The 19,597-nt window shown below is 39.1% G+C and overlaps 4 non-coding genes across 4 annotated transcripts; 2 read left to right on the top strand and 2 right to left on the bottom strand.

Annotated features, from left to right (window-relative positions):
* The first annotated feature begins 5,353 nt into the window (after positions 1-5,353).
* Positions 5,354-5,426, top strand: Trnaa-ugc (transfer RNA alanine (anticodon UGC)). Its single transcript has one exon. It is a non-coding gene; the product is annotated as a tRNA-Ala (tRNA).
* Positions 5,427-8,265: 2,839 nt separating this feature from the next.
* Trnai-gau (transfer RNA isoleucine (anticodon GAU)) lies at positions 8,266-8,338 on the bottom strand. The gene has a single exon. It is a non-coding gene; the product is annotated as a tRNA-Ile (tRNA).
* Positions 8,339-11,668: 3,330 nt separating this feature from the next.
* On the top strand, positions 11,669-11,741 carry Trnav-aac (transfer RNA valine (anticodon AAC)). Its single transcript has one exon. It is a non-coding gene; the product is annotated as a tRNA-Val (tRNA).
* A 2,031-nt stretch (positions 11,742-13,772) lies between these two features.
* Positions 13,773-13,845, bottom strand: Trnai-gau (transfer RNA isoleucine (anticodon GAU)). Its single transcript has one exon. It is a non-coding gene; the product is annotated as a tRNA-Ile (tRNA).
* Between the last annotated feature and the right edge of the window lie 5,752 nt (positions 13,846-19,597).

Raw genomic sequence — 19,597 nt, 5'->3', positions numbered from 1 at the left:
AACTCCAAGAAATTTTGGCTTGTTGTTAAGCCGGAAAAGGAAGGCCACGCAAGGAAATGTTTGCAGGGACTGGTATCACCACCGAGGGACGCAAACACCTTGGCGCTGCACTGGGCTCTCGGTCTTATCTTAAGCAATATGTGGGTAGCAAGGTAGAGGAGTGGGTGAAAGAAGTGACGAGGTTGGCCGAGTTTGAAAGATCTCAGCCAGAAGTTAGTTACGCCGCATTCACATTTGGGCTCCGACAATGGTGGACGTACTTTATGAGAACACTGCCGGATATTGAAAACCTACTGCAGCCTTTAGAGCATGCAATCTCAGATGTACTTATACCGTCGCTCAAAGAACGTAACTGTTCTGAGGAAGAGCGTGGTCTGGTAGCATTACCGGTGCGTATGAGAGGCCTCGGGCTCATTAATCCATCTGATACTGCAGATGCGGAGTATTCAGCGTCTGTTAGGGTAAGCGCTCCACTTGTAAGCAAAATAGAGGCGCAATCCCACGAGACCCCAGAAGAGGCCGAGGTACAACGACTAGTATACGTCACCCGGAAAGAAAAGGATGATAGACTAAAAGAAAAGCTCGAGGAGGTGCTAATACTTGCGCAACGTTAGTAAAGTGATCATTAATAGTTTCCGAAATGTCTATAGGATTACTTACTATTTTTTTATTTACTTTAATCTCCAGAATATTCGTCGACTTACTACTGTTACGTGAAGTTAGCTCGTTGATCACGTGCCACGTTTTGCGCAAATTACCTTTATTTGCTTCCAGGTTTTCGGAAACGTAGAGTTTCTTTGCAAGTTTAATTGCGTTGTTTGCCTGGTTTCTTGCACGCCTAAATTGATCCCATAAAGCAGGGTTATTGGAGGAAATTGCCTTCTTATTAAGGAAATCTCGTTTTCGGATTTTAATCAGCAACTCTTTAGTAATCCAAGGAGATCGCTTTTTTCGAATTCTTTTCGATTTGCGTGGTGCATGTTTATCGACGCACCAAAGGAACATTTCTTTCCATACACGCCACATTTCATTTGGATCAGAAAACAAATCTACATCGTCCCAAGGTAGTTGATTGAGTTCAATTAAGAAATTTTCTTTGTTTAAGTGTTTAAATTGTCGTGTTTCAATCACGCGTGGGCCAATACGGCAGTAGTGAGTCTTACGTGACAGAAAAACAAGAGAATGATCACTTATGCCAAGGTGAATAACACCAGAATTTGTAACCTTCTCTAGGGAGTTTGTTATGCATAAATCAATTAAAGTTTTTGAGGTCAGAGTGACACGTGTTGGTTCAGTGATTAATTGACTGAGACCATAAGTATCGAAAATGTTTCTCAGATAGGAAGAATTAACTGTTACTGCTTCAGGCAACAAATTGCAGTTGATATCAGCGCGTAAATATAATTCCTTATTTTCCGCGTCAACTTTTGCAATGATATTCTCAAAGTCGCTAAATATATTGGGTGAAGAACTTGGGGGTCGATACCAAGTACCCACCAGAAATGGTATACTTCGTGGCTTTCTAATTTCAATAAACAGACACTCTAAATTATCGCTATTTAAATAATTACGTATTCGATAGCTTAGGTTAGTACGTATGTATGTACATATTCCACCTCCATTCCTTCCGTTAATTTTACGATCTTTTCTGACTATTTCAAAGCCAGGTATATAAACTTCGTTATCACGTACTGTAGGGTCTAATTTTGACTCGTTGATATGTAAAATTGACATTTTTGAAGTAGACATAAAAACTCTAAGTTCATCAATATGAGACAATAAGCTATTGATGTTAAGGGACGCAATGACTAAACCTCGACCAAAGATTGTTGGATAGTTGGACTTACCGCGGTCGGTACCTTTATAGACATCAGCCGAGTCGGATTCCCAGACGGCAATATCCTAGTCTACACGTAAATGGCTAATAAAATTTTGAGCTAGGCGTGTGGTGCCTTTCTTGTTTAAATGAAGACCACTTCGATTTAAGTGACTAGTTTTTGAAATGTTTGAGTGGTCAACAAAACCCCAGTTCTTTTCGTTGCAGCATTCCTTAAGAATTTTGTTCACATCAGGTACTTTGCAGGCAAGGGCTTCGTCATCTGATCTATCGATGAGACCGGATATAGATATTGTGGCCGAAGATTCGGAGTTGACTGCTTCGGCTAGGTCAATCAGTTCGACTGCACATTCACGAGGAGTATTGGAGGATCGTTGTAATATTTCCTTAATTTCTAGGTTGAGCTGCCATTATGATAAAATTACAAAAGGCAGTTTTCTCAAAGCAGGAAGAAAACTATATCAAAGTTAAGAAGACTTGAGTAAGATTGTAATCACAACCTCATATGACTTTATACACGTACTTAAAGTAAGTTTAGATGTGGTTCACAATGGACGGTTTCTGTTTTCTGGCTCCGGTCAGACCATCATATTCGAGTTAGTGTTTTCAACATTTTTCTTTAACGTAAGTCTTATTACGAGCTGATCTGTAATCACCTCATGTTTATCTTTATCAGCTGGTTCTGGCATTTCAAAAACGAATCTGGCAACTGAAAATCCTTGATCAATGATAGCTGAATCCTTTGTACTAATCGGCTAACAGGTAAGAGGAAAGTATCAGCTGTGTTATTTTACTGCGAGGCCTTTTGCATGACACTAAAACTCGCAGCAAGTCCTACTATGAGCGATTGTTAAGAAGTCTTTGACGACACTGATGGAGAATAAGGTTCAATAAAAAAGGATTGCAGCGATGTCTTTTTGGGTGGCGTGGGCCGTACACTGAATACATCCCTAGTATCATTCATATTCTGCTATATGAAAAATAGGAGCGGCTTCAAGAGTGCGCTGATGATAATGCACTTGTTTTTAATATCTTAACCTTATTCATTCTCCATCAAAGGCTTGAAAAAAACTCATCAGTTCGTAATAAGACCCAAGTTAAAGAAAAAAGTTAAAGTGCCCATAATGTCAGAAAACGTTTTTCGCTCATCTAATTCTACATTTCACTTAATGAACTTCGGTGAAAACTTTTTTCGGTGTGGATAAAACGCGATTTTTCTACGAATTTTTACAAAGTTCAAAATTCTATTTTCTTGCGGTCGACCCCTGCCGCTGATCACAAGAATAACGTGCTCAAAATGACCACGTGACTGATGTCTGTGACGTAGGTTAAGGAACCTCACTTGACCTTAAAATGCATATAAATACACTGGTCGAGTGCGGGTCGTTTACGATATTGTGAGCTTACGATATTGTGACCACTCTGAAGCAAATTCCCACTTGTTTTCAAGTCAGATAAGTCACAACCCAAAATCACGAGTTTCTGAACCTACGTCACGACTCACTTTAAACCAAGGAAGACTGGTGCGAATGGTGGACCAAAATGGCGGAAAATTTGAATGTCTTTAAAAAAATTATAAAAAATTGCGTTTTATGGAAATGGAAAATTTTTTTCGCAGAAGTTCATTTGGTGAAATGTAGAATTAGATGAGCGAAAAACATTTTTTGACATTATGGGCACTTTAAAAACACTAACTCGAATATAAAGGTCTGACCGGAGCCAGAAAAAAAGACCGTCCATTGTGGGCCACCTCTAAACGTACGTAAAGCCACATGACGTCTTGGTTACAATGGTACTCGAGTTTTCTCTACTTTGCTATGGTTTTGTTCCTGCCTTAAGAAAATTGCTCTATATCATTCTATCATAGATGGCAGCTCAAACTAAAAGTAAAAAAAAGGTGTATAATCCAATACCTCGGACGGGACTCGAAGCCCGAAATCTTCAACTACGCTCCATTCACAGGTAGAGTCTGTGGTATCCATTACGCTACAGAGGCCACTGTAGGTAAAGACACAGAGTTTAAACATGATTTTCTCGGTCGGTAGTGGATTATCATTTTCTATACGGTGATTTCTGTTTAGCGATTGGTTCATTATCATTTGTTATAATATTAATCTGCTGGTGTTGTAATAGCACCGGCTCAACGAACTGTAAGAACATTAGACCACGGTGCGGTCTCTTACTCTGAGGACCAATAGATTTCCTTTGTCATTTTACTTCAATACACCGCTGTTTAATCTTTTGAAACGTTTCGTATTAACAAAAAAGTTAGTATGTATATACGTATGATGCACGATCTTCGCAGTAAAGAGCGCTACGTATCTACAACCGCAGTTCAAAATATATGAACTTCATATATTGATTGTATCTATATGTATATACGTATTTCTTATATATTTATTAGTTTACTTTGTCTTTTAATTTAATTTTTTGGGTTCGTTAATCAGACAACTTTAATAGATTATTGCGTCTCCCTCTTTAAATAAAGCTATTCATTTATTCAGTCATTCATTCGATGACTTGTCTTTGAACATTTGAGCTATTCCCGTCGTTCGAAAGGATCACAACTGAAGACATTTAGATCATGTGAAGTGTTCCAAAAACCGTAAATAGCTTTAATCATAAAACTCCTCATTGGGAGTTTCGCCAGCATATTCATGAGTATGTTGCGAAGGTAGTATATATGTGTTATTAACCAAGCGTGAGGTCAAGATGGCTGGATATTGGCCGAGTTCTTTTTTTTGCATTTTTATGGACCGAGACGAAATAGAGGTCCATAAAAATGCAAAAAAGAGTGAGGCTAATATCCAGCCATCTTGACCGAACAAGCTTGGTTAATAAAGGATTGATTATATTGCAAAACGATTTTGCTTTATTAAGAATCAAGAACGACTTGTTTACTTCGAGAGCCGCTAAAGAAGGGCAAGATGGGCCCATCTTTCCAACTCGGGATTGCCCACTTTGATCCCGCGCATGAAAAAAATTAAATTAGCGCTACTTTCGTAATTCCTGGACAATGTAGGCGATGGAAACGCAAAAAGCGGCAGAAGATATGTCAAAAAAAATAAAAGAGAGTTTCTTGTGCTACAAACACAGTTGGCTTTCTTTCGGTCTGTTTAAGTGACTCAGTGCTAAGTTATAATGAGAGAACCTGCTTTCCAGCGCCAGTCGTTGAAAGTAGTTAGTGCTGTAAGCTAAGCATCGCGTGAGTGAATGATGTTCTGCGATGCGATTGATGGTGTCATACACCATTTTTCGTCGATCGTTTCTGTTCAGTCTTGCGTTCAGATTCATACCATTCTCTCCAATATAGGAAGTTCTATGGTCGGAGAAATTGATCTTGTAAACTTCCTTTTGGTTGTTGATGAGTTTGTCCTTGTCTTTGATGTTATTTAGTAAATGATATGACTTAGTGATCTGTGAAAGGGAGATGCGTGTATCATAAATTTTCAATTGTAGGATCCGCGATGTGTTTCAGACATGGCCTTGTGTACAGTATAGACACTGTGGTAGTAAGGGGAATTAGCTCAAATGGTAGAGCGCCCGCTTTGCATGCGGGAGGTATCGGGATCGATACCCGAATTCTCCATCTGGAGATTCTATGTTTTTTTTTTCTATTAGTCTGATAGTTTTTGGGATATTACAGTTAGTCACCACTAGTTTATGCTTATAAAAGGAGAAAGTTTCGTAGTTCCAGCTTATATTGGAGCCTACGATAGGTTTTTATTTACGGTTACTGTTCTTTTGGGTTTTTATTATTGACGATTGACTGTTGTTTCGCTCACCAGGTCGCAGTTATTTCCTTGGAGTATGGGAAGACAATATACGGACATAAGCTGATATTCCCTCACTAGAGGATGTCTGCTCAATATGGTGCAGCCGTAGTTGACGCAGGTTTCACAGTAACCAAGCATGTTAATGTAAATTATAAGGAACGTGAACCTTGATATGGCCCACCGGAAAAATCGCATGACAGCAATTGATGACTGTTGATTGGAACTGTTCTCTTTACGTTTTGCTTTATTTCGCCCATCAACTATTAATAATAATAATAATAATATCGTCTATTCAAACCTCTTGCAGAGAATGCTGAATTACAGGTTTATGATATTAACAAGAATTATAGGAGAAAAAAGGGGGAAAACTGTACAAAATACATTAAACTACATACAAGTAAAAACAGCATGTACATAAAAATGATAATACTAAAATGATAATAATTTTTATTTTAAAAAAACGAGTATGATTAAACTGGCAAGTATTTGACTGTCGCAAAGTTCTTAAAACGATCGGTGGACTTTTTCGAGTGATAGTGAGTACGATTTGATCTTAAATTGTAGCGGTCTGAAGATTTACGAACGTCGGCATACATTGCAGTATAAAGGGGGTTGTCATTATGAATACGACTTATGAAGGATTCACAGGCAGCACTACGACGTGCATCAAGGGTTTCAATACCGGCTAGCATTAGGGTATCTGAGTACGAATGACCTGGCCAAATAATGGCGAGAGCACGCCTCTGCACTGACTTTAAGGTCTTAGATAAGTAGGACGGTAAATTGGCAAATGCAGTTGAGGCGTACTCAAGTATGGAACGTATTAGGCAGCAATAGATGTAGATGATATCTTCCGCTGGGACAGAACTTCTCCTGAGCTGCCTTAAAGCAAACAACCGTCTGTTAGCCTTCTTCAGCAAGTGGTCAACATGCGTCCCCCAGGAAAGGTCATTGGACAAGTTGACGCCTAAGAGCTTGAACGACGAGACCTCTTCTATAACAGCGCCCCCCGATACGACCGGGGGAGCCTTGTAACTATTATACTGAAGGAAGTCAACAGTCATGCACTTACATTTAGTAGGATTAAGGCGCATGTTATTGGTGTTAGCAAAATTTTGGATGTCATTCACAAGGAAGTTAAGCACAGAAGGAGAATTTCTTGGAAGAATTTCCATGATAGTTAAGTCATCAACAAACTTGATACGCAAGCCCCAGGAAGTCATTAGGTCATTAACCATGCAAGCAAACAAAATAGGCCCTAAACGGGTACCCTGTGGTATCCCGCCGCACAAAGCTTGGGAACTAGAACTGACCGTACCTATGCGCGTAACCTGAGATCTACCTTGTAAGAAGCACGCAAGCCAACGTACCAAACTGGTGTCTAGATTGAACTTAGATAGTTTTTCTATGAGGATTTTATGGTCTATTAAGTCAAAACCCTTACGAAAGTCTGCGAAAAACAATCGTACAGCACAATTTCCTTTATCGAGGGTTTCGAGAATCACATGGAGTAGGTAAACAAGGGCTTGTTCCGTACTTTTCCTAGCAACCGCAAACTGCTTGACATCAAGATCCGGTAGTATGGAAGGGAGAATCCTGGTGAGCGTGAACCCTTCTAATAGCTTGGCCACTTGACAAGTAAGACTGATGGGGCGGATGTCCTCTTCTATTTTCATAGGTTGTGACGTCTTAGGCAGGGGGCGAACAATCGCTGACTTGAGAAGGGGAGGGAGGTACCCCTCGCTTAATGACGAGTTTTAAATGTCGGCAATAGCGGGAGCCAATTCAAATTGTGGACATTGCGGTGTCTGTACACTATAACACAACTCAGTCACAAGAAATATTAACGTTCCGATCATTCCTATAGATAATTGAATTTCTTTGGCATTATCTAAGAGAATCAAGGTTCAAAATCTCTACTCTATTCAAGACAGAAGGAGCCTGTCCGGGAGTCGAACCCGAGACTCCTCGCACCCTAAACGAGAATCATGCTACTACACCAACAGGCCATATTGATGCTAATGTTGAACTTTTTTATATGTGAATTTCTTTTTATGAGTATCAGGTATCAAGTGTGTTTTCAGAAGATCACTTTGAGCTACCTTTGCCCAGTTTTAAAGCGAGTGATGTTTTCTGGATATAATCCTAATACTGTCCCTCTAAAAACTCTCAGTTTAGGCAATCTTTGATATTTAAGGTTGTTGTTGTCGTTTATCGTGGTATAGTACAAGCGCACTGGTTGATAAGAACGAGGAAGTTATTCAATTAGTGGGAAACATTACAAGGCTGGTATACTTATCAGTTTGGATGCGGTCGAATTGGCCCCTCGCCTATACCTGTATCATCTGGAAAGTTTGACTCCAGCTTAGTCTTTTAAAACTTCGAAAATAAGTATCTCATTAATTCTGACAGGTTGTGTTTGTACATAATTAGTTTTGCTTCAATTTTCTTCACGTCTCTGTAAATTAAACGCATAGTTGGAGGTATAAAACACCTGAGACCTATTTTTGACATTATTCATCTAAGAAGAAAGAGAACATTTGTTAGCCAAGTGTCATTGATAAAGAACATTGTGATGTAGTCTCAGAGGATGTAAGAAAAACAGGTTTGGAAAAGAAGCATATAGATAAGTGAAAAAAAGTTAGATTTGTCTGGTCCGTGTGAGGCTTGAACTCACGACCTTGGCGTTATCAGCACCACGCTCTGCCGACTGAGCTAACGGACCTAACATGCTTTCATTGAACATTTTTTGTTAGAAGTACTTTTATTCATGTCAGATCTATTCCTTATAAATGATTTAAAAAAGAGAGAAAAATGAATTGTGGCAACGGATATGAAAGGGAAGGAAACACCATAATCCAGGTAGGTAAGAAGCCAATAAAGCTACTGGCCAGCAATTATTATAGTGTCTGAGGTGCATCGTTTCATCATTGGCGCATCTTTCCATTTCGACCAAATTCCTCAAAATCAATCACAAACATTTATTTAGATCAAAAAATAATTTGACTGAAAACCCAAATGTTTCTGGCAAGGCTGGATCTAGTACGTGAACATCCCAATGTGAGTCGAAGTGCATATACGAGGAAAACATATTGCAATATAAGTAGGTATTAAGAAACTTTCTTTTCATTATTGAACAATAAGCTCAGTAGCAGTGACCAACTGTAATATTCCATTGTAAATTAAAAAAGAAAACACACCAATGTCCTAGAAGACATTCTGTGTGCTCTTTATCAGTCGTTGATATTTTTTGAGCTTTGTGATCAATAACGTTATAGTTTTGTACCCTGAGCAACATTTGATCTTGTAATCCAATCTTTCGGGTGGGAGCAGTCCAGTATCCGGATGAGAGTAGTCCTGACAATGGCTGTGGTTGGTTAGTAGTAACTGACGTTTCGTCAACTTAGCGAAGGTCATCGTCAGAGTAGAGTAAAGAGTAGTTGTCAGTTGTGTGTTAAGTCTGATTTATGTTGACAAACAGGTTTACAGAGAATTCCAAACTGCCTCTTTTGCTCTGAGGTGAAAAAAAAAAAATAAACAATTACTTTGACCGTATCCATGAAAAACTACAAGGACGACTTCAAGGCTGCGCAAGAGTTATTGTTTGTGGTATTGTCTCGTTTTATCACAAACATTATCATGAGTTTTGAAAGCTGGCTATTCAAAATGCTTCAGCTTACCAAAGGCCGTTTACGCCTGAACCTCTGCCAAAACCTTGTTGAAAATTGTAAAAATTAACATACATGAAACGTCATTCCAAGTCTACTCCACATTTACGAGGAGATTTTTCCCAGCTCAGGATCTTATCATTTAAAGAATTCAGCCACTCGATTTCTTAGAAACCGCTTCAAGCGTCTAGCCTTGGAAACCTACTAAAGGTGTATGCATAGCATATTCCGTTTATTGAAGAAAAACAACTCCCTCGTTAGTTTGCATGATGGTCGTTATCTCGGTAGCCAGCCATTTTTAAGTGTTTATTTAGATATTCAAATGACTGCAAATTGTCGGTTCTATAGGCGAAAATCAGTGAAAATGACGATAAACTGAATATTTTGGAAATGTGGAGGCTAGCTGACCATTCTCAAGACTCCCCCAGATGTAACACCTTTGTTAGCAAGCGCGTAAAATAGAGATTTTGAGGGATTCCCTTTCCTTACACCCTTATCCGTTGTCAGTAATATTAATGCAACTGCTATTCGAATCATTTGAAATTTAGGCTGCGTTCCTTTTAGTCTATCTAAATCCGGATTTTGAGATAAAAAATTCCATAGTAGTTAACTCCATAAATATACTTGACTGAAATATCAAAAAATATCAAACAAATGATAATGAGACGATCGTGTAAGCTTATTATCGAGAACAACATAGTTGAAATTGGAGAAAAACTCAGCTTTCACTCTCCGCTGATGTTGAATTAACTAATTTCTATCGTGGATTATTTGTGGGAGAAGGGTTAATTAATAATTTAAAAAAAGTTTTGAACTATTTCAGTTGAACTATTTTTATTTTTCTCTGTACGAAACGTTTCAATTTGCAAAAAAAATATATGATAAACAGCGCTAGCGGTGCGTTAAAATAAAATGACCATGGCAATTTCTGGTCCTCACAAGCTAAGAGACCACACCATTATCCAATCTTTTATAACAGTTCGTTGAACCGGTACTATCACAGAACCAGCAGAGTAATTTGCTGAGATTTTGCTTTCCCTGTGCATGAAAATTGAACTTTGCCCTTCTAAAACTCAGAAACGTGAGTTTTACGAAGCCTGGTAATATAATTTTGGCCCATTGTTTTCTAATTTTAAGCGCGGTCGCCTTCAAACTTGCCGCCTCACCAGTTATGAATACTAATATAATCATGTCGTTGTATTCTGCCAGTTGATATTTGTGGGGAGATTATTGAGCCGAAAGATCGAGCTGGTTTACCAACAATCAGGGCTACCTGAGGCACACTTGGAGCAGTGGCAACGCAAGGTTTTAACCTGGGTCACCTGGGAACAGTCGAGTAACTTTTGACTCACTGGTGATAGTTTTTTAACATTCTGAGCTCCCAATGGAGAAGTTCACAATCCCGCGTTAATTCAAGTATTCTTTAGGCGTTGATTTGAATGGAAAAGCTTTCTAAAGCTTCTAATAAAAGCATTGAGAAGTTTATGGTCATTTCTATCAAAGATGTCAATCTTTTGTTTGCCATTTTTCCTCAGTGATCGACGCTGATCTCAGCGGTTTTAAGGAGAGCTACAATGCGGGCTCAGTAATGCGCAAAGAATTTAAATTTATTCAATTTAAATTCTTTGCTGGACTCTTCCAATGGAGAATCCAGGTATCGATCCCGGTACCTCACGTATGCTAAGCGGGCGCTCTACCGTCTGAGCTAATTCCTCTGTCTCTTTACAATTTGTTGATATTTCTTGAAGTTTCTGAACAAAAGACTTTATTGTTTTGTATCAGGGAGCAACATTTGATCCTGTAGTGGATTTAGTCTCTCGGATGAAAATAGTCCACTCTCTATATGAAAGTAATAATGTCAGCCTTAGCAGAACAGGGGGAAGAATTACTGAAAATCGAGTGCTAAAAGTACGTTTCTTGAATAGTGATTTTTAGTTTTGGCTTTAACGAGCAAAATACCAACAGACAGTTTACTCCCTGCGGACGATGACGTACAGCTGGCAAGCGACCCATACTGTCAGATTACTCGGAGAGGCATCCTACAACTCTTTTTATACGTAGTGGCTGTTAAAATCATCTGTATTGGACGGTGATTTTATCATTACTCTTTAAACTCTTGAGTAGCGCTCGACTGCAAGAGGATAGACAGGAAACATGCATGTTTTTGGTCATACATCCTATTACTGCTTCAGTCTTATTCTCAAAGGCCTGTCGGTATCGGAGCTCAATTAGAAAAGCTTGGTTTGAACTTCGAGCCTTGTTTCCACTTGTGCTTCTTTAGGAAAGTTTTTTTTGCTTTTTTCTTCTCGTGTAAGTCGTCGTGTACATTTTACCTGTTATCAAATAATCCACTCCTTTTCATTTTGCTATGGTGATTACTAGGGAAGGTTTCTGTGGTGTAGTGGTTATCACGTCCGCCTAACACGCGGAAGGTCGCAGGTTCGAGCCCTGCCAGAAACAATACTGACTTTTTTTCGCTATTATTTTTTCGTGGTTGTGATCGGAGGAGAAGTAGACATTTCTTATATAATATTGCTGCAGTCAAACTTCCCACAAACTCGGATTCCTTCTTGTCAATTATTTCTCCTCTCTGTGATATGTGATAAACTGTGATAAACGACAATTAATCGAACTAAAGGTGGCTGGTGAAGAATATTTACCGATTCGCTAATTTGAAGCGGCGACGTAAATATCCATCGCGAGCCTTTTCTGATCTCTTATATTATTTCACCTAGATGCCTCGCTTAAATTCTCTCAGAGAAGCTATTTCATTTGGAGAACAAACACTTTTTTGCAATGTTTCTTGCAGATGGAGTGTACTGTCAGTGTTTTGGAGCAAGTTAGAGGTGACATTCACGTATTTCGCTTTGTCAACATTTATGTTTCCTGCTTATAACTAAATCGTTCAATTAATGGATAGGGGATAAATTGCCGTTGTTTGAAATTCGTAAAAGTTACAATTATCTGTTGTCATTAGCTGTTCTCTTGGGTTCTTATCACTGACGATTGACATTCACTCTCACGTTCCTCACAACCACTCAGTTGAATCCATGCATTATTCTTAAAAACTTTAAATTCCTTAAAACGATCCAGAGACTGGCACTATCCTTTCGCAATCTCTACTTATTTCATTCAAACGCGACAAAAACATAGGCAATTTTTTGGTCAGAAGTTCATTCCAAACTAATGACCAACCCGGCACTTTTAAATGCGCTCGCGCACGATGCAAAACTTGTCCACAACGCTGAGAAAATATCGGGACCCAAGCGATCCATTAAGATCACCGATCACTTCACGTGTACCTCCGACAACTTAATCTATTGCATAACTCGCACTTATTGCAAAAAGTTATACATCGGTGAAACGGGAAGACGACTGAGTGACCGATTCCGAGAACACCTTCGCGACGTAGAAAGTAATGACAAGGACGCATCAAAACCAGTCGCTAGACACTTTAATTTACCTAATCATTCTAAACAACATATGGCAATCTGCGGTCTTTCCTTACATTTAGGCAACACGGAAAGCCGCAAAACTCTTGAACAAAAGTTTAACTTTCAAATCGGCACTCTTAATCCCACAGGTAACGAACGCTTCTCATTCCACTAATTTATTCGTGTTTTTCTCGTCGCCATGTTCCCACCAATGGCGTATCTCCGCTTTCTACTTATAAACCCAGCCCTGGCTTTCATGAGGGTCATTCAATTTCTCCTCATGACTTTGCCCGTCATCACTTTAAATGCCAACAGTATCAGTATCATAATTCCTCCATTCGCTCTGACGAAGGGCTAACGCTCGAAACGTCAGCTTTTTTATTCGTTATGGTGGCCAATTTACAATTTTAACCTAGTTGATATAACCAAATTACCTTGTTACCCCCATCGACGCAGCACCACAGTTTCTTTAGAAACTTTCAGCCTTTATTAATTGAGTTTTGAGATTATTGCTCTATGCAGAAGGAGAATTTTTGTTAGCCAACTTTCACTGATTAAGTACATTGTGATGTAGTTTCAGAGGATGTAAAGCCCCGGCCAAACGAGAAATGTTGCGCCACGCAACAAGACGCAACATTGTTGGGTCGCCTAACATGTTATCATGGAAGAGGGTGGCCAAACGATATCCAACAACACGCAACATTTTCGTGAATCCGCATTGTGGACACAAACTTTGAGTGTGCGATACGCATGCGTTGGCGCAACATGTTGCGTTGACTTGGCCAAACGAGAAAATTTCACGCATTGTGGACACGAAGGAAGGAAATTCTGGCTCTTGTTGCGAAGAAAGTTTGACCGTCGTCAAACTTTATCTAACAAGTGCCAACACGTCGCAACAACTCGCAACAGGGTGGCCAAATGAGAAAATGTTGGGTGACTCAACAATGTTGCGTCTTGTTGCGAGGCGCAACATTTCTCGTTTGGCCGGGGCTTAAGAAAAATAAACGTTTTGAAAAGAAGCATATTATATAGATGTGAAAAAAAAGTTAGGTTTGCTTGGTCCGTGTGAGTCTTGAACTCACGACCTTGGTGTTATCAGCACCACGCTCTGCCGACTGAGCTAACGGACCTGACATGCCTTCATTCAAAATTTTTATTATCATTACTCTTATTCCTGTCAGATCTATTCCTTATAAATGATTTTAAAAAGAGAGAAAATTGAAATGTGGCAACAGATATGAAAGGGAAGGAAACACCATAATCCAGGGAAGTAAGAAGCCAAGAAAGCTACTCGCCAGCTATTCTTATAGTGCCTGAGGTGCATCGTTTCATCATTAACGCATCTTTCCTTTTCGACCATTTCCCTAAAAATTTATCACAAACATTTAATTAGTTAAAAATATTATTTTACTGAGAACTTAAATGTTTCTTGCAAGGCTCGAGTATGTGAACATCCGAATGTGAGTTGGATATGGGTACCACTACATGACTACAGAGACCAAAATGAGGGACAGGATAGCTTAAGGAACAAAGAAAACTCCAAGAATTTATTTTTGGTGTATGTTGACACTGAGAGTCAAATACAGCACCCAACACAATCAAAAGGTCTTGATCCTCCTTTTCGAAGTGCATATACGAGGAAAACATATTGCAATATAAGTAGGTAATAAGAAACTTTCTTTTCAATTTTGAACAATAAGTTCAGTAGTGGTGACTTACTGTATTATTCCATTATGAATTTCCAAAAAGAAGCCCACCACTATATGTAGAATCCGGGTGTCGATCCCGGTACCTCCCGCATGCTAAGCGGGCGCTCTACCATTTGAGCTAATCCCCCAACTCGTTTAACATTAGTTTTACTAGTGCAATATAACATAGTCTGTGCTTAAAAAAAAAACTCTCTTACTTTTGACGAACGCTTTTGTTTTTAGTGCAATGTATTATTATTCAACTGTATGGACCAACACATGTCAAAAAATATAAAGAAGCTTCAGCTAGTGCAAAACTTCGCTGCCCGTATTGTATTAGGTCTTAAGAAATTTGACCACATCTCCCAAGGCATGAAATCTCTTAATTGGCTCACTGTTAAGGAGAGACTTTATTTCAACGATGCTGTAATGGTTTTTAAATGTGTAAATAATTTAGTTCCTGAATATCTGGCTAACACGTTTGTCCCACGATCTCGTATTCATAGTAGGGTAACAAGATCCTGTAATCTGCTCCACATCCCACGATGCCGCCTGTCTTCTGGGCAACGTGCATTCACGTATCGCGGATGCAAATTGTGGAATAACCTCCCAAAAGACTTAAAAGCAGCTGAGAATGTAAACGCCTTTAAGCTCCGCCTACTGAATGCGCTCCTTAGTGGAAATGTTGCGCATAGATGAATCGTTTCAATCTTCTATTCTTGTCTAATTTTTGTATTAGTTCACTAGTGTTTTTAACGTTTACTGGCCTTTTGTATTTATATTGTATTAGCTTTAGATTTACTTATACATATATTTGAGGTCAATATAATAATATTACAATAATTTAATGTAGGCTTTGTAACTGAAAAACCCAGCTTGGGAGTTGCAATAAACGTATGTATGTGTGTTATTGAAATTTTTTTTACCTTTGTCATCCATAACGTTATAGTTTTGTACCCTGAGCAACATTTGATCTTGTAGTCCTGTCTTTCGGGTGGGAGCAGTCCAGTATCTGGATGAGAGTAGTCCTGAGAATGGCTGTGGTTGGTTAGTAGTAACAGACGTTTCGTCAACCTTAGCGGAAGTCATCGTCAGAGTTGTTGTTGTCAGTTGAGTGTTGTAAGTCCGATTTATGTTGACACAAAGGTTTACAGAGAATTCCAGATTGCCCCTTTTGCTGTGATGAGAGTTTACTATGAAACACAATTTACAGCCGGAAACCGACCCTGCGAGTCCTCCTACAACCCGTGGGAAGCATGCAACTACTTTCCAGCACGACCGGCAGCCTGTTCGCCTGTTCGACTAAAACAATTACTTCGACTGTCTCCAAATAATAACTGCAACGGTGACTTCATTCGCCATAACACCTAACGACCCACTGCAACTACTGAAACAAACGATAGCACGACGCTTGCGACTTCAGTGACTATATACTGTACACAAGAGCATGTCTGAAAAATATCATGGATTCCACACATAGATCACCATATCATTAAATTTACCAACTAACTTCAAAGACAAGGAGAAACTGTTCAAAGATAACGAGAAATTTACAAGATCGATTACTCCGACTGCAGAACTCCTGCATCAGAGAGAATGGTGTGAATCTGAACCCAAGACTGACCGAAAAGAAACCATCAACGATAAGTGGCGCATGATTTCAACAATCATATTGCTGACTGATCAGCGACTCACCCAATTCTCAGCCTACAGTACTAACTACTTTCAATGGCTGGAAAAAACCTGGAAGGCTGGTTCCCTAGCTTAGCAGAGACTCGCCTAAACAGACGTCATCAAGTACCACACACACTACGTTTTCACGACATTTAGACAACAAAGACTATCACAACCAATTTATGTTATCAGAGTCTTTCAGCCTTCGATAACAAGAAAACAACTCTCCACTCGAGTCTGTTTATTTTACTTTTGTTAAGGTTGTCGAAGGGTCATTTACTATAAACGACAACAGTCCTTCCTACAGGACTTCTATAGGAAGCTACTTGCAGTAACAATAAAAACTGTAGATCTGTAACATTAGCGGCGAAGCGCGCGTACACTATTTGATCTTTATTGGTCGACATTTTGTGTACCCTCCTCCTCAAGAAATATTTCCCTAGCTCACTGACTAGTCAGTGTAGAGATGGCAAAACAAAGGCTGCACAAGAGTTATTGTTTGTGCTATTGTTTCGTTTTAACACACACCTACGCGAGTTTTAACAGCTGGCTATTCAAAATGCTTCAGCTTACCAAAGGCCATCTGCGCCTGAATCTCTGCCAAAGTTAATTGCATGCCAAAACCTCGTTGAAAATTGTAAAATCAACATACAGGTCACGTCATTCCAAATCTATCACAAGCTTACGAACGGCGACTTTTCCCAGCTCAAGAACTAATTATCGAAAGAGTTCAGCCACTCGATTTCTTAGAAAACACTTCAAGCGCTAGCCCACGGAAAACTACCGTCTACTGAAGCTGTATCCATAGCATATTCATTTTATGGAAGAAAAACATCTCCCTTGTTAGTCTGCATGAGGGTCGAATCACAACCTTGGCTTTATCCGCACTTCACTTTGCCGACTGATGGAGTTGATGGAGTTGTCAGGCTACACCAAAACATAACTTTTAAGTCTCAGATGCTGGATAAAAACAAAAAACGTCGTTGATCTCGACGGACTCATGAAGATGCTGGCGGAAACTCCCAATGAGGAGTTTTATGATAAAAGCTATTAACGTTGTTTCGGACACTGAATAAGATCTAAATGTGTTCTCAGTTGGGATCTTTTCGAACGGTGAGAATAGCACAAATGCACAAAGGCAAGTTATCGTGGTTGCCAACCATTTTAATTGTTGATTCACATATTCAAATGATTGCAAATTGTTGGTTCTATAGGCCAAAATCAGTGAAAATGACGATAAACTGAACATTTTGGAAATGTGGAGACTAGTTAACTATTCTAAAGATTCTTCCAGTTCTAAAACGTTTGTTAGATCTTCCAAATTGCTTATCAAATTGTAAACCGAGAATGTATGCCGATGACACGCACCTCACATATGCGGGAAGCAATCTTGAGAACGTTCAGTTTTGTCTAAATGAAGACCTAGAAAACGTCTTCAACTGGCTACAAGCGAACAAACTCACGTTGAACATGACTAAAACCGAATTCATGCTAATAGGGTCGAGGCAGAGACAATACTCTCACAGCTTCTCCAACAATTAGAATGAACAATACTCAAGTGAGCCAGGTTTCAGCTACAAAATCGCTTGGTGTAATAATAGACGATAAACTCGATTGGCATAGTCACATCGAAAAACTAACGAAAAAGATCGCCTCTGGTATCGGGGCCCTAAAGCGAATTAGGCACCTGATCCCAGCATCAACCTTACATCTCATCTACCAAGCTTTAGTAAAACCTCACTTTGATTACTGTGACATTGTTTGGGGTAGCTGTGGGAAAACGCTACGAGACAAACTGCAGAAATTGCAGAATAGAGCAGCCCGTGTGTTGACATTCTCTAACTATGATGCTGATGCAACTGAGCTACTCGAGTTTTTAGGGTGGAAAAATCTTGCACGCCAGCAGGAAATCCATAAAGCCACCATGATGTTTAGATGTCTGCACGGGCTAGCTCCAAGGTATCTGTATTCAAAGTTTACGTGGCGTGACTCTGCTTATGACCTCAGGGACTCTGAAAATAAGCTTAATGTTCCACTACCGCGCACTAATTATTACAGAAAAAGCTTTAGCTGCAATGGCGCCACATTATGGAACAGTTTACCACGCGATATAAGGAACACAGAGTCTCTGGGGTTATTTAAACGTAAGATCAATGACATTTTTAAAGTCTAACGCACGGCATTCACGGAAAACAGCTTTAGTGTTATAGTATGTAGTTTTAATTTTAAATATCTTAGCGTATGTGATATGTATTTTTATAGGCTGATGAATTGATCGTGTCTAAATAAAGATTACAATACAATACAATACAATTAGCAAGCGGGTACAATAGAGATTTTGAGGGATTTCGAATTCCTTCCCTCACGCCCTCATCCGTTCTCAGTGATGCTAATGTAACTACTATTCGAATCATTTGAAATTTAGGCTGCGTTTCTTTTAATCTATCTAAATCCGGATTTGGAGATAAAAAATTCCACAGTAGTTAATTCCATAAGTATACTTGACTAAAATATTAAAAAATATCAAACAAATGAAAATGAAAGACCGTGTAAGCGTATTATCGACTGTAACATAAGAAAAGTTGGAGAAAAACTCAGCTTTCACTCTCCCCTGATGTTGAATTAACTAATTTCTATTATGGTTTATTAGAAGGAGAAGGGTTAATTAGTTATTTCAAAAAGGTTTTTAACTATTTCTGCTGTAAATACGAAACGTTTCAATTTGCAAAAATATATGATAAGCAGCGGTGTGTCGAAATAAAATGACAAAAGGAATTTCATTTCAGAACCCAAGAAACCGCACCGTGATCCAATGTTTTATAACGGCAGTTTGTTCAGCCGGTACTATTGCAGCACCAGCAGGTTAAACTAATAACAAATGATAACGAACCAATCACTAAACAGAAATTACTGTTTAGAAAATAATAATCCTCCTCTGACGTGAATATAATTTTCTAAATTCAAGTTAAAAAGGATTGAATCGTTCGAACTTATTAAATAATCACATTGAGACCTTTAGAGCCATGACCGCGACAACAACAACAGAACATCACAACAAAACTTCTATCCCGAAGTCTAAACTTAAAATTGCACATCTTAATGTAAGATCATTGAAAACAAGAAGCCATTTGCTAAAAGTGCGGGAGTTAATGTGGGAGAAGGATTATGATGTCTCGGCTGTTTCAGAGTCCTGGCTCAACTCGACTCTGGCGAACGCCGAAGTTGAACTTGACGGATGTAAATTAACTAGATTGGACCCACTAGGAAAGAGTGGAGGCGAATAGTGCGCATATACTCGCTCATCGCTCAAAGTTAAACGGTTAAAGGACATGTCAGATTTCGGAGTCAGCATTTCATCATTTATTGATGCAGATTCAACTAAAGAAACTGGGGTCAATGTTACTTTGTGTGGCGTATAGACCTGATTATTGTCCTTTACCTTGTTTTGTCAACAACTTTATGGACAAATATACTCAACCGCTTACCTTTGAGAAAGATATACTTGTTGCTGATGACTTAA

This window comes from Stylophora pistillata, chromosome 9, assembly GCF_964205215.1.
Source record: "Stylophora pistillata chromosome 9, jaStyPist1.2, whole genome shotgun sequence".
Taxonomy (NCBI): Eukaryota; Metazoa; Cnidaria; class Anthozoa; order Scleractinia; family Pocilloporidae; genus Stylophora; species Stylophora pistillata.
This window is presented reverse-complemented; position numbering and strand designations above follow the sequence as displayed.